The sequence below is a fragment of the Phyllobates terribilis genome, unplaced genomic scaffold, assembly GCF_046119375.1.
Source record: "Phyllobates terribilis strain yellow unplaced genomic scaffold, ASM4611937v1 Scaffold_7__3_contigs__length_470593459, whole genome shotgun sequence".
Taxonomy (NCBI): Eukaryota; Metazoa; Chordata; class Amphibia; order Anura; family Dendrobatidae; genus Phyllobates; species Phyllobates terribilis.
In genome coordinates, this window is record NW_027362767.1 from 306,711,693 (window position 1) to 306,727,919 (window position 16,227).

At 46.0% G+C, this 16,227-nt stretch overlaps 1 protein-coding gene across 3 annotated transcripts in view; it reads left to right on the top strand.

The window, feature by feature from the left end:
• The window catches only part of GRIA3 (glutamate ionotropic receptor AMPA type subunit 3), a 450,644-nt gene that overhangs the window by 132,217 nt on the left and 302,200 nt on the right, over positions 1–16,227 (top strand). The gene's annotated exons all lie outside the window — the stretch shown is intronic.

Genomic DNA, 16,227 nt, shown 5'->3' on the forward strand with positions numbered 1-16,227 from the left:
TCAGTCACAAGTTGACAGCAGTGCAGCACTGCCTTGGCCAAGCGGCAACAGGCTGTGCTGAAGATAACATGCTTAATGCTTAATTGACAAACTGCCCAGCGCTGCAGAGTTGTTGAAAGCTGTAACACAGCAGCCTGATCTGTGGCTCTCACCGCTGGACATACAGCCAGGCATAGTCGTGTGTGACAATGGGCGGAACCTGGTGACGGAGAAATGACAGCCGAGGTATATACGGTTTCCCTCTATGCCAGTCCTTTCACCAAGCTAAAGAATATGGCTGTGGTGAAATACAACTCCCACTGAGAAGCTGTTTCAGATTGAAAAACATTGTGCCCACCAGAGGATTTAATTCTGAGGTCTCACCTTTCTCACCCGCTCAAGAGCCCCATAGCAGCTGCAAAGTTAGCGCTATCATGAACTCTCCTGAGGTAGAACCCAAGGCACACCAGAGGATTCTCTGATGGGACCGTCTAACCCTGCCGAGAAGCAGTCCTGGCTAAGAAAAGTGTGTGGGAAGGTTCCCGGACACTCTATGGCTGCTTTTTTACTGAGGAGGAAACACACGCAAACACGGGGAGAACATACAAAGTCCTTGCAGATGTTGTCCTTGCTGGGATTTGGACCCAGGATCCTAGCGCTGCAAGGCTTTAGTGCTAACCACTGATACAATGTGCTGCCGTTCACCCTCTTATATCTAACAGGCTGGAGAAACTTGCACCTACTGCCACTCTATCTTCAGCTCCTTTTTGAGAAAATGTATTTGGGCAGCAACTCAGTCTACCAAAAAAATTCCTGAGATGGAAATTGGGGATGGCTTCGCTACTGGTACTTCGCGCAGTGCTAATTCCATGGCGTCGTACCATAGTTTGCTGGAAATATCCCAGGCTGGTAGGAGACAAGCACATTCCGACAGAAAAGTACCAGCAGTAATGTTCAGGCCACATTTCAAGTGCAAGCAGCTTTAGAGGACTTCCTGGGAAAAATGACACGCAGGATAGATACGGTTTCCCATTATCATGGCCTCACCTCGGCACTATGAACTCTCCTGAAGGAGAAGCCAGGGCTCTCCGGTTCTCTGGTGAGCCCGTCCAACCCTGCCGAAAAGCAGCCCTGGCTAAGAAAAGTGTGGGGGAAGGTTCCCGGACACTCTATGGCTGCTTTTTTAATGTGGATCGGCCATGCTTATGCATGTTATTTCTCAAAACGTATTACAGATCAGGCCATTGTCCAACTCTGTATTCAAGAAATTAAATGCGCAAAGAAAGATGCGTGTGTGTGTCAAAGCACCACCGACAAGTGCGAGTTGATCTTGGATGGGCTGCCATTGCTTCTGCAACAAGTTCAATTACAGGACTTCCTGGGAGAAATGACACGCAGGGTACATACGGTTTCCCTCTATGCCAGTCCTTTCACCGAGCTAAATACAACTCTTAGCAAAAAAAGTTGTGGACTGGCTCCGTACCATCCCTGGCCACATTCACCTATCCACGTGTTTGTGGTTAGGCAGTCCTTCCCAGTAAGTGCACTGGGGAGGGCACCGGTAATGTTGTGGGACCCGTGCTTGTGGAAGGCGGAGGCGATACCGGGAAATATAGTGGTGGCTGGGGATCGAGTATGGACACCCGGCCGCCGCCGGCATGAGGTTGTGAAAAGCTTCCGCCTCCACAAGTCTAAAAGGCCACATTTCAAGTGCAAGCAGCTGTCAAAAATTTGGCAGTATAGTATTGCAACCTGTGGGTGGGTGGCTGCCTGCATACTTGCGCTTGTATTCCAAGGAATGGGGTAGGGACAACTGAACGCTGGAGTGGGACAAGGACGTGGACGGTGATTGTTGCAAGTCTGCAATGATAGGTGCATGGCGGCAGGCATCTTTGCATGCACCAAGGATCACTTATGATGGGCACACTTTTAGGCAGTGATCTGGGAGTCAGAGATGCTTCCAGAGGTCTTCCCCATGCTGTTCCCATGTCTTTTTAGCACTGTATGCATGTGTCTGATGATGTGTCACACACCACATGGCTAGATAAGGTTGTAAAATGTTAAAATGACATTTCCTGGTGAATGCAGTTGTCACGGTTGAAAGCAATTCAAAAGTGCAAAAACGCATCAAAAATGCTACGTGTGAACATAGCCCAAGTTGTGGAGGAGTATTTTTGTTTTTGGTTATTTATTTTGCCTTATATACAAGTCATTACCCTGGAAAGGATGTTCCTTAACATATTTCCCAGGAAAATACATTTTGGTTTCATTTTTGTATGTTTTATTGTGAGTCCGTAAAAGTGGCGTAATACTCTGACCACGTTACTGACAGCACTGATCTGGGAGTCAGAGATGCTTCCAGGGGTCTTCCCCATGCTGTTCCCATGTCATTTGAGCACTGTTCCCATCGATTTTGGCAATTTTTAGGCCCTCTGCAGACCGCCGGGGGGAGCCGCCTGAAAAATGTTCGAGTTTCCCATAGACTTACATTAGGCTCGTTGCTCGGGTCGAGCACCCGAGTATTCCAATTTGCTCGACCCGAGCAATGAGTACCTGAGCATTTTAGTGCTCACCCATCACTATTCTCAACCTGAACATCCACAGGTGGCCATGTAACTACATGTATGCAACTTGAATACTTGTGGTCACGTGCCGATTAGATTCTCCTGCTCTTCTCTCAATTTGCTACTCAATGTTCTTTTCTCTCAATCTTCTATGTTCTATTGAGAGATGTGCAGAAGAATCTAGTCAGCACGTGACCACAAATATAAAAATCGTACACAAGTGGTCATTTGACTACCCATTCGCGCCATTCACTGTTCCTACCATTCACTGTGTGGCATAAATAAAACAAAAAACTGATACTTTTATTCTACAGGTGTCATGCCAACCAATCAACATTCTGTGATTGTGCTGTGGTGTGGCAATGGGGTAAAGAAAGAGCCCCTTTTTACCTTTTAACCAAGTAGATGCTGAGGTCGCACCTGACTGTGCATGAAAGGGGTTAAGTGGCCCGAGACCAAAGGTTTTTCTGATCTAGGTTATTTTAACAGGATTTGGCTGTCAGTTACTCTCCGTTCTTCATAGGGTGTCAACTTTATATGGTCTTTGTCATACTGTTTGATGAAGGAGCCCGTGCTGCAGCAAGGATGTCAAGGGCAATATAATGCTGCAGATGTCGAGAGAATCGTAGTTGATAATAATGTACCAATTCTAACCCTGGCTTCAACAAACAAATATTAAATATTATATATCATAATTATTGGAAATTAATTATCTGCATAACTTTTTGCACATTTACTTTCATATGAATTTAGGAAGGGTTAGACATTTTAATCATATAGATTGACTTAATGTTAACTATAGTCATAAAACATTCACATACTATGCATGCCAATATATAATATTCCCTTCAAGGCACAGACCATGTCAGGAACTTCATTTCTATGTAAAACAACCTTTTTTTTTTTGCAACTTTCCAGATCTTTAAGACTAATACATTTACTCCGAATGTCTCCTGCATACATTCATATTAACATTGAATTAATCAAAGTGTGACATGTAATGAATATGTATTTTCAGGAGACTAACAGGGGAGCCGAGGTTCACTAAGAACATTATAGCTCCTTGAAGACAATAACTGCTAAATGAGGGTCACATTTTGATGTAGGTAATCGGGACTTTGTGAATCCCAGTCTAGACTTAACATGCTTTGGAAGACTATAATAGATGTAAGGTTGCCTAGAAATGTTGTAATTTCATTCCGCACAAAGGCATAAAGTATGTCTTGGATATACCGTATGCTAATACATCTAAATGGAAATGCCATTTATTGTATCGTGCTTTAGAAAGCCTAGAGAGAACTTCTCGCTATGGCTTTACTGGTGAGAATAATTGCATCCAATACAAAAAATCCTACCTGCAAAGTCCGATGAAATCATATGGTATATTTCATTTACCTTCTCAGATTGTAGTTTTATAATTCCACAAAATTACTAGTTCCAGATAACTTGACATCATTTTTTTTAAATCCTCTAATTGGTCAGAATCATATCTGCCGCCATGTGATTCTTCAGAACCAGAACAAACATTCTTTTCATTTGCTCTTGTTCTTTAAGACGGCTCGTTAGTTAGTGTAAGTACTGTAATTGTAACAGCAAGTATAACTATAAGAGTTAACAGTTAATTTATTTTAATTACTTATCATATTCCGTAGCGCTTTACAGACATTATCATCACTGTCCCCATCGAGGCTCACAATCTACATTCCCCAACAGTACATGTTTGGAATGTGGGAGGAAACCGGAGAACCCGGAGGAAACCCACAAAAACACGGGGAGAACATACAAATTACTTGCAGATGTTGTCCTTGGCGGGATTTGAACCCAGGACCCCAGTGCTGGGGTCCTGATTCTAAGTAATTTTGAAAGAATCAGAATTTCACAATCCAAACTTCACATATTATTAAATAGATCTCTCAGACATACTTACTTTAAAAATCCTTGGGCATTTTATGAGTCCAGATATAGAGTGAGAGAGCTCATAAGTTCTAGTGGACTAATCTCCAGCCACTCAGCTTCACTGACAGCTGCAGCTTGTACTGAGCAGTGTGATATCTCAGCAGGGAGGCGGGACGCTAAGGACCTTGTCAACCAGGGTAAGAGGGCATACATCAGGCCACAAGTAAATGCTGCAAATATTGGGCAGGTGGAGGTATCATTAGAAACTTAAGATGCCATGGCCCAAAAGCATGTTTGGATGTGTCATTCCACTGCTTCTTACTAAGCACAAAATATACTGTAATGTATTGCAGAAGATGTGAAGCGAACATAAAAAAGTGTAAGTCAGACAGTTGCCTCAATGGATATTATCTGTCGGCCTTCTGTCATCCAAAAGCTCCTATTTAAAATACATATACAGTGGTGGCCAAAAGTATTGGCACCCCTGCAATTCTGTCAGATAATACTCAGTTTCTTCCTGAAAATGATTGCAATCACAAATTCTTTGGTATTATTATCTTCATTTAATTTGTCTTCAATGAAAAAACACAAAAAGAATTGTCCTAAAGCCAAATTGGATACAATTCCACACCAAGCCTAAAAAAGGGGGTGGACAAAAGTATTGGCACCCTTTGAAAAATCATGTGATGCTTCTCTAATTCGTGTAATTAACAGCACCTGTAACTTACCTGTGGCACCTAACAGATGTTGGCAATAACTAAATCACACTTGCAGCCAGTTAACATGGATTAAAGTTGACTCAACCTCTGTCCTGTGTCCTTGTGTGTACCACATTGAGCATGGAGAAAAGAAAGAAGACCAAAGAACTGTCTGAGGACTTGAGAAACCAAATTGTGAGGAAGCATGAGCAATCTCAAGGCTACAAGTCCATCTTCAAAAACCTGAATGTTCCTGTGTCTTCCGTGCGCAGTGTCATCAAGAAGTTTAAAGCTCATGGCACTGTGGCTAACTTCCCTAGATGTGGACGGAAAAGAAAAATTGAGAGATTTCAACGCAAGATTGTGCGGATGGTGGATAAAGAACCTCGACTAACATCCAAACAAGTTCAAGCTGCCCTGCTGTCCGAGGGTACAACAGTGTCAACCCGTACTATTCGTCGGCGTCTGAATGAAAAGGGACTGTATGGTAGGATACCCAGGAAGACCACACTTCTTACCCCGAGACATAAAAAAGCCAGGCTGGAGATTGCCAAAACTTACCTGAGAAAGCCTAAAACGTTTTGGAAGAATGTTCTCTGGTCAGATGAGACAAAAGTAGAGCTTTTTGGGAAAAAAACTCAACATAGCGTGTACAGGAAAAAAAAAGAGGCATTCAAAGAAAAGAACACGGTCCCTACAGTCAAACATGGCGGAGGTTCCCTGACGTTTTGGGGTTGCTTTGCTGCCTCTGGCACTGGACTGCTTGACCGTGTGCATGGCATTATGAAGTCTGAAGACTACCAACAAATTTGGCAGCATAATGTAGGGCCCAGTGTGAGAAAGCTGGGACTCCCTCAGAGTTCATGGGTCTTCCAACAGGACAATGACCCAAAACCCACTTCTAAAAGCACTATAAAATGGTTTGAGAGAAAGCACTGGAGACTTCTAAGGTGGCCAGCAATGAGTCCAGACCTGAATCCCATAGAACACCTGTGGAGAGATCTCAAAATGGCAGTTTGGAGAAGGCACCCTTCAAATATCAGGGACCTGGAGCAGTTTGCCAAAGAAGAATGGTCTACAATTCCAGCAGAGCATTGTAAGAAACTCATTGATGGTTACCGGAAGCGGTTGTTCGCAGTTATTTTGGCTAAAGGTTGTGCAACCAAGTATTAGGCTGAGGGTGCCAATACTTTTGTCTGGCCCATTTTTGGAGTTTTGTGTGAAATGATCAATGATTTGATTTTTGCTTCATTCTCTTTTGTGTTTTTTCATTGAAGACAAATTAAATGAAGATAATAATATGAAAGAATTTGTGATTGCAATAATTTTCAAGAAGAAACTGAGTATTATCTGACAGAATTGCAGGGGTGTCAATACTTTTGGCCACCACTGTGTATATGTATGTATATATATATATATGTATATATATATATATATATATATATATACATATATATATATATATATATATATATATAAAAGCTCCCATATATACATTATTTTTCTTCTGGGTATTGTGAGATTTCAGTCACTTGGTATCATAACAACACAATTCATAAAAGTTAAAGAGGTTATGCCATTACAAAATTGACTGTGATTTACGCACCCTCCACAGGTCCAATGCTGTGTCTTTGGTCTTCATTGTTTGGCTGTAGCAGTGATGTCACATCTACATCACTGCAGCCAATCACTGAGCTTAATAGCTTGTTCTGTCTACATCGGTCGAGCCACTGAGCTCAGTGACTGGCTGCAGCGATGTAGACAGGATGTCACCATTACAATCAAATAATGGAGATTCAGGGCAGTGATGAAGACACAGCAAAGAAAAAACAGGGAGGGTAAATACCTAGCTTTTGTTTTTTTTGCAACAAACTGTAGCTATAGTAATACGTTTTCTGAAAGGAGACAGTCCCTTGAAAGCCAAATATATACGAAAATAGCCATCCTAAGGCCACGTTCACACGTTCAGTATTTGGTCAGTATTTTACATCAGTATTTATAGCCAAAATCAGGAGTGGAACAATCAGAGGAAAAGTATAATAGAAACACGTCACCACTTCTGTATTTATCACCCACACATGGTTTTGGCTATAAATACTGATGTAAAATACTGACCAAATACTGAAAGTGTGAACGTGGCCTTAAGATGGCTATTTTTGCATATTTTTGGTTGCTTCTCTGGTCTGGTTTACAAAATCTACCATGCAAATAATAAAAAGTATTAAACTATTATGGCTGCAGAATAAAAAAATTCTAATATAATATATGTAAAACATTCTAACACTTTTTTTAAAAAAATATTCTCATAAACAATATGAAAGCGGGGTACGTTCTTAACTCAGCTGAAAATATAACAAATTATAATTCCTAAAGCCGAGATTTTATAGACATACAAGGTCACTACGTGAAACATAACGATGGACTGTACAAGATTACAGTTAAATAATATTAAATAATTTTTGAAAATTATTGAAATCCATTGTTATTTCCTATTCAAACTAGACAATGAATGAATCGAAATACTCTTCTTTCATAATTATTCATCACAATGACCTAGTTTCATCAAGCGGTATGTTAATTCTCTAGTGAGTGCCATAAAGAAGAGTTCTACACCTAATAAATAGACTTCATAAAACCCGATTTTGGCGGGGGAATTTCCAAGTCCCTTGATAAATATTGACCCTTGGACTTGATTGTGCATAGTAGTGTTTTCGTCTAGAGCACAGACAGAGGGTTGGACTCTATTAATTTATTATGACTATGTTCCGTTCCATGATGACTCCTTTTCTCAGGACCAAGTACTACAGTATAAAGAGGATGTCTGATTAACAGTGCAGTGCTAAATGTCTCACTAAGTGGGACCATGTGAATGTGTTAATTAATACTGTGTCAGGTAAATGACAGGGTTATGGTTTAACACTCTGTGCACTACAGCATATGTCGCTTGCTATTTATACTACATAAAAGACAATAAAGAAATCTCACATGTACTGAAATTATTACATTATTTTTATTGCCATCTGTTTTCTTGTATTTTCATTTGTATCTGTATGCTTATCACCGTTTGTTGTGGTCTTGTATACAGGTATACTTTTATACATATTATATTTATATTTATAATTTTATGTAGTTACTCTTATTTTAAAACATTACAATAACATCGACACTTATTCCTATTTATACAAACACTTTCCCTATTTGAAAATGATCTTTTCATTGGATCAGCATTCAGCTGCTACTACAATGTCTGTAGAATTAAAACCTTACCCTGTGTTAAATGGCTTCAGTGTGAATAAGGGTAGAGTAGGATCGGGTCTCGAGTCGACAGACACACTCATCTATGGGAAGCTATACAGATGAAATACTTAGCTCAGAAAGGTCGGCTATGCCTGTTTGTACAAGGTTCAAGAAATTAGAACAAAACCAAAGAAATGAGCTGAACTATAAGCTGGTATGTGTGCAAAGTGTAAGAGCACATTCACACTGTGGCCATTTCACAGAAAAAACGCAAGAAAAAAAACAAAATGAGTAAATACTCTACAGCAAGTAAATCGTTAAATAATAATAGTACATGTAAATGACATAGGGTACTTAGTTAATGCTATTTTGATAAAAAAAAGCATAAAAGCCATCCCTCCACAACAAGGTGTACCCAGCAGGACGGTCCTAACCTGTCTCTAGTATTGAAACCTTACCTTGTATCAAACAACCTCAAATGTGAATAAGAGCAGAGCTGGGCAGGGTCCTGCTCTGCCCTTATTCACATTGAGGTACAATGGTAAAATATAATTTTGCAAAATAATTCAGATAATTCTGGCCCATGTTTGATCACTTTATTAATATTTTATATGACAATGACATAGAGTCTGAACCCTTTCCCCATCATTCCTCATTTGAAATGCAGCTTCTGGAATTATAAATTACTTCCTCACCATGCTTCATTACACTCTTAAGATGTTTCTCGGTTGTCCGTAATGGAAACCAATGTCCAACTGAAAATGATATTCTGATTCTTCAAAGGATGTCGATATATATGCCCCCTGCTCATACCTTACAGTCTTGCTGAGAATCTTTTGCCTATGCATCTCTGAATATACTTACCTTCTGCAAGCGAAGTGTCAGCCTCTTCACAGCTTCCAAACTCTTACTTTATAACCCCCGCTGTTCTCTTAGACCCCTGTGGTCCACATTAATACTGCACATGCAATGAAATGCCTACTGTGTCTGTTTAGTTCTTTTTTTAATTAAGTTGATTAGTTTCTCAAAATAGTTATTTTTTGTATACACTATGGCATACATTTTACATCTTATTGTGTTCTATTTGCCTTAGGAGAAATAAGAAGAAACTAGATCAAGATCATAAATATCAAGCCTTTAAATATAGCGTACTTTTTCAGATTCTATGGTATATAGACCCATTATGCCTCTCTCTACCTTTTCTACTCTTTAAATACATTTTCCATGCATACAATAGTTTAGAATTGTGATTTTCAGGAAAGTCTACAGTTCATGCGTCCATACACAATAATGGGCAAACGTAAAATAACTTCATTCAATATAATTCTAGCATCTTGAGGAATAACTGGGGAACAAAATAGCACAATAGGGTTTTATCCGGATTCCAGTGATAAACTGGTTATGCTCACTAGTGTTGAGCCACCCCCGTAGTGTTCGAGTTCGGTTCGGTTTGTCGAACACCCGTGTGTTCGCCGAACTGTTCGTCGAACTGTTCGTCGAACACCTTCGAACACCCTTAAAACCAATGGCAGGCAAACAAAAACACATAGAAACACATAGAAAACACCTTCAAAGGTGTCCAAAATCTGACAAACTGCTCAGAAGACACAACTAACACATGGAAAAGTGACAAGTACATATAGTCAAGCGAAAAGAAAAGAGGTGGAGGAGTAAAAGGAGGGGGAGACACAGATATAGGCATGTCATGCCCTTCTAAAATCCAAAAAGTGAGAAGCCGACACGTTCAGTCCGCTCCTGCCCGTGCCACCTCCGTGTCGCCGGGTTTGTGCCAGAGCCGCGGTGAACCCTGACGGCCAGCCCCCCTATGCCAATACTGGTGCCTGTCCGCTGGTGGGTCGAGCGAGCCCCCCTGTGGTGGAGGCAGCTCTAAGCTTTTTAATTTAAATTGTCTCTCTAATTTGAATGAATACACTTTAAATCCATTTACAAGGATCTATTGGAGGGCAAGTCTCATGCCAGCAGTTGCGTAATTCCAGGTCCAGTAGCGTCCACTAAAGCTGCTGCAGTTAAAAAGCTTTTATAAGGATCGAGCTCGGCTGTCCACCGCAAGGCATCCTACTGCCAGTCCCAGACCCTATGCCTTGGGGTGCCTCCTGATGCTCTTCACTGAGTATCCCGTGGTCCCGAAGCATTTCCTTTGAAAAAATTAAGTGTCCAAACTACAGGTGGTGTAGCTTGTGTAACGGGTCTTGGAGGCGGAACCTCTGAGCTACTATACAAGGGGGCGGTCCTTGTAAGGGAGCGGGTGGCGACCAGGGAAGACGGGCAGGCAGTCACAGCAGGTGACCGGGACAGTCTCTGGGTGAACGGGCTGGAGGTCACGGCAAGTGACCGGGGTAGTCTCTGGATGAACGGGCAGGAGGTCACGGCAAGTGACCGGGGCAGTCTCTGGATGAACGGGCAGGAGGTCACGGCAAGTGACCGGGGCAGTCTCTGGATGAACGGGCAGGAGGTCACGGCAAGTGACCGGGACAGTCTCTGGGTAAAGTGTAGGTACGACCTGTGATGGCTGAGCCTCCAGGTAGGCTAGCAGGCAGATGGTAGATGTGTGCTCCCAGGTGAGCAAGCGAGAGTCTCTGGATAAACGGGTGGTCACAGCATGTGATGGCGGAGCCTCCAGGTAGGCCAACAGACAGGCAGCAGATGAGCGCTCCCAGGTGAGCGGGCAGGAGTCTCTGGAATGGCAGGTGGTCACAGCATGTGACGGCGGAGCCTCCAGGTAGGCTAGCAGGCAGGTAGCAGATGTGCGCTCCCAGGTGAGCGGGCAGGAGTCTCTGGAATGGCAGGTGGTCACAGCACGTGATGGCGGAGCCTCCAGGTAGGCTAGCAGGCAGGTAGCAGATGTGCGCTCCCAGGTGAGCGGGCAAGCTGGTCCATAGACAGACTGACAGGAGTAGGAAGGCAGACCGTCAGACCTCAGGCTAGCAAGCAGGTAGGAGGAATGTCAGGCAGGAAACAGACAGCAAACTGGCAGGTTCCTGGCAGGTAACTGGCAGGTAACTGGCAACGGGACCTGAGGGCTGAAGCAGAGTAGTGAACAGTGCAACAGCATTGCTCGGGCACCTCCATTTTGGAGGAGGTGCCTTATATATGGTGAAGTCCTCCGGCCATTGGCCGGGGACTCCTTAGGATGGCGCGCGCAGCCCCTTTAAGAGGGAGGGAGCGCGCGCGCGCGCGCCCTAAGCACAGTGGCCGGGAAGGAGCGCGCGCTGCCAGCAGAGCGGGAAGAGGACGCCGGGCTCGGAGCAGAGGGGTGAGGGGAACAGCGTCCCTGCCTAGCAGAGGGCAGGGACGCCGGCGCTACAGTACCCCCCCCTTTAGGCCCCCCCTTTTTTAGGCCAGAGAGAAATTTAGCTAGGATGAGAGGGGCATGGATGTTCTCCCGGGGCTCCCACGTTCTCTCTTCAGGACCAAACCCCTTCCAATCCACTAGAAAAAAGGTCTTTCCTCTTACCCTTTTGGTGGCCAGAATGTTCTCTACCTCAAATTCGTTTTCAGCGGAAACCGGAGCAGGAGGCGTACCTGTAGACTTGGAAAAAGAGTTAAGTACCACAGGTTTGAGGAGAGATACATGGAAGGAGTTAGGGATCCGCAAGTTGGCCGGGAGTTTCAATTTATAGGCCACCGGGTTGATCTGACTGATGACCTCCAGAGGACCGATGAACCGAGGCCCTAACTTATAGGTAGGAATCTTGAGCCGGACATACTTGGATGAGAGCCAGACCTTATCCCCTGGACGGAATTGAGGAGGATCCAGACGTTTTTTGTCAGCATGTCTTTTCATACGCTCGGATGACAGAAGGAGTGCGGACCGGGTACTCTCCCATATGGAGGAAAATTTGTTAACAAGAGATTCCGCAGCCAGATTGTCCACCGAGGTGGAGACGGGAAATGGGATCCGAGGATGCTGACCGAAGACAACAAAAAACGGGGATTTGGAGGAAGATTCGCTCTCATGATTGTTGTAAGAAAATTCGGCCCATGGCAGGAGATCCACCCAGTCTGAATGGTGGGCATTAACGAAGTGCCGGAGGTAACTGGTCAGGTTCTGATTGATCCGCTCCACTTGACCATTAGACTGTGGGTGGTAAGCGGAGGAGAAGTCCAGGGTGACGTCTAGCAGTTTACAAGTGGCTCTCCAGAAGCGTGAGGTGAACTGTACCCCACGATCCGACACTATGTGGAGGGGCAGTCCATGAAGACGGAAGATGTGGCGGATAAAGTCTTTAGCCAGCTCGGGTGCAGACGGGAGGCCTGGCAGGGGAACGAAATGAGCCATCTTGGAAAAGCGGTCAGCGACCACCCAAATGACCGTACAACCGGCAGAGACGGGGAGATCAGTTATAAAGTCCATTGCTATATGCTGCCAGGGGGCAGCAGGTACTGGGAGCGGAAGGAGGCGACCGGCTGGCAGATGTCTCGGAACCTTGTTGCGGGCGCAGGACACACAGGCAGAAACAAAGTCTATTACATCCTTGTGCAGGGTAGGCCACCAGTAGTGCTGGGTAATAAGCTGGAGGGTCTTTTTCTGACCGGCGTGGCCAGCTAGTTTAGACGAGTGACCCCAGTGTAGGATCTTCTCCCGATCAGGTACTGATACGAACGTCTTACCGGGAGGGAGACGATTTAGACTCACGGGATCCACCTGCATTACTCTGGCGGGATCGATGATGTGTTTCGGTTCTTCCTCGAGATCAGACACCAGAAAGGATCGGGACAAGGCGTCCGCCTTGATGTTTTTGTCAGCCGGGCGAAAATGAAGAATAAAATCAAAGCGAGCAAAAAACAAGGACCACCGAGCCTGGCGCGGGTTAAGTCTCTGGGCATGCTGGAGGTAAGCCAAGTTCTTGTGGTCAGTGTAAATTATTACCGGGTGAAGAGCCCCTTCGAGCAGGTAACGCCACTCCTCCAATGCCAGCTTGATGGCCAATAACTCTCGATCTCCTATGGAATAGTTGCGCTCAGAAGAGGAGAAGAGTTTGGAGAAGAAGCCACAAGTTACCATTCTCCCGGAAGATGATTTTTGGGTAAGTACCGCTCCGGCTCCAGAGGAGGAGGCGTCAACCTCCAGGAAGAACTGCTTGTTGCCATCTGGGCGATGCAGCACCGGGGCGGAAGAGAAGGCCTGTTTTAAGGAAAGAAAGGCCTCCTCTGCTTCGGGCGGCCACTCTCTGGGATTAGTGCCCTTACGGGTGAGCACGGAAATTGGGGCAGTCCGGGAAGAGAAGTGCGGTATGAAGAGGCGGTAGTAGTTGGCGAAGCCCAGGAACCGCTGAATGGCCTTCAACCCCTCCGGTCTGGGCTATTTCTCGATGGCAGACAGTTTCTCTAGATTTATTCGTAGGCCGGTCTGAGAAATAATGTAGCCCAAAAACGGAAGCGAGGTCTGCTCAAAGAGGCACTTCTCATATTTAGCGAAGAGGTGATTCTGCCTGAGCCTGAGCACGACCTGACGAACGTCTCTCCGGTGAGTCTGGAGATCCGGAGAGAAGACCAAGATGTCGTCCAGGTACACCACTACGCAGGAGTAGAGAAGGTCCCGGAAGATGTCATTGACCAACTCTTGAAAGACGGCAGGAGCATTACAGAGACCAAAGGGCATTACCAGATATTCATAGTGGCCGTCCCGGGTGTTGAATGCAGTCTTCCATTCATCCCCTTGACGGATACAGACCAGGTTGTACGCCCCACGGAGGTCCAGTTTGGTGAAGATTCTAGCCCCCCTCAGACGATCAAATAATTCTGGAATGAGCAGAAGGGGGTACTTATTCTTCACCGTGATCTGGTTAAGGCCTCTATAGTCTATACAGGGACGGAGAGAGCCGTCCTTCTTTTTTACGAAAAAGAAGCCTGCTCCCGCCGGGGAGGTAGATTTCCGGATGAATCCCCTGGCCAAATTCTCCTCAATATATTCGGACATCGACCGGGTCTCAGCAGCGGACAATGGGTAGATACGTCCACGGGGAGGCGTAGTACCGGGTAACAGGTCGATAGGACAGTCGTATGGTCTATGAGGGGGTAATGTCTCTGCCTCCTTTTTATTAAAGACATCAGCAAATGACCAATAGGGAATCGGAAGTCCAGGTAGATTAGTTGGGGTAGGAGAAGGACGGGCGGGATGAACAGGAACCAAACAAGTCTTATGACAGTCCTGACCCCAGCGAAGGACTTCTCCGGTCTGCCAGTCAAGCACGGGTGCATGTCTCTGGAGCCAAGGTAGACCTAGTAAGAGGGCGTGAGAGAGTCCAGGCAGAACATGAAAAGAGATGCTCTCAGAATGCAGCATTCCCACCTGCAGAGTTATGGATTCGGTGATGAGTTGGATGGGACGTGGTAAGAGGCCCCCATCCAAAGCCAGCGACAGATAATGGTATAGCCAGAGGTTTGGTGGGAATGCGGTATTTTTCTACCAGGGCCTGTGAAATAAGATTCCCGGCCGCTCCAGAGTCAAGTTGGGCTAGTTCGAAATAACGATTCTCCCCGCAGATAATTGAGACTGACAGCAGCAGAGATGGAGAGGATTTATTCTTGTCTAGGTCGACCTCTCTGAGTGAACCTAGACACAGGCGTTTCCCGACCTCTCCGGGCAGGTACGGATCCGGTGCTCCTTACTGCCACAGTAGAAGCAGCTCCCCTCGGCACGGCGTAAGTCCTGACGGGTTTTGACCATCTTGGTCTGGTCGACCTGCATAGGCTCAGGAGAGTGTACCTGGGGAGAAACGGAGGGAGTGACGGGTTTCTGAAAAGTAGGAGCTAGACGTGGAAACCTCCTCTCACGGGTGACTTCTTTGGCATGCTCCTGGAACCGTAGGTCAATCCGGGTGGCAAGAGTTATTAGGTCATCGAGAGTGGTAGGAATGTCTCGACCGGCGAGTTCATCTTTAATACGGCCGGACAGACCCTCCCAGAAGACAGATACCAGAGCGTCGTTATCCCAGGCCAGCTCCGAGGCAAGGGTACGGAACCGTATGGCATATTGGCCCACGGTGAGACTTCCCTGACGGAGGCGTAGCAGAGATGATGCGGATGAAGTCTTCCGTCCGGGTTCGTCGAAGACTTTCCGGAAAGCCGTGAGAAAGGCAGGCAAGTCGGACACCAGGGGGTCTCCTCTCTCCCATAGAGGATTTAGCCGGGCCAGGGCCTCCCCGGTGAGATGGGACATGATGAAGGCAATTTTGGCCCGGTCGGAGTTAAACTGGTGGGACAGGAGTTCAAAGTGCAGGGTGCACTGATTTATAAAGCCCCGAGCCTGAGCGGAGTCGCCTCCGAAGCGAGGAGGTGCAGAAAGCCGGGGTCCGGGGTAGGATACCATAGTATTGGTGGGCAGCGGAGCTGCCGGATTGCGAGTCATGGCACTGGCGGTGGTTGCTGGTGGAGCAGTCAGAGTGTCCAGGCGAGAATTGACATTCCGCAGGTGACCCAGGATGGACTCCTGTTGGGACCTCTGACGGGACAGTTCATGACACAGGTCCGAGAGTGAGGGAGCTTGGGTGCCACCGGGTTCCAGGGCCTGAGCAAACTGTAACGGGTCTTGGAGGCGGAACCTCTGAGCTACTATACAAGGGGGCGGTCCTTGTAAGGGAGCGGGTGGCGACCAGGGAAGACGGGCAGGCAGTCACAGCAGGTGACCGGGACAGTCTCTGGGTGAACGGGCTGGAGGTCACGGCAAGTGACCGGGGTAGTCTCTGGATGAACGGGCAGGAGGTCATGGCAAGTGACCGGGGCAGTCTCTGGATGAACGGGCAGGAGGTCACGGCAAGTGACCAGGGTAGTCTCTGGATGAACGGGCAGGAGGTCACGGCAAGTGACCGGGGCAGTCTCTGGATGAACGG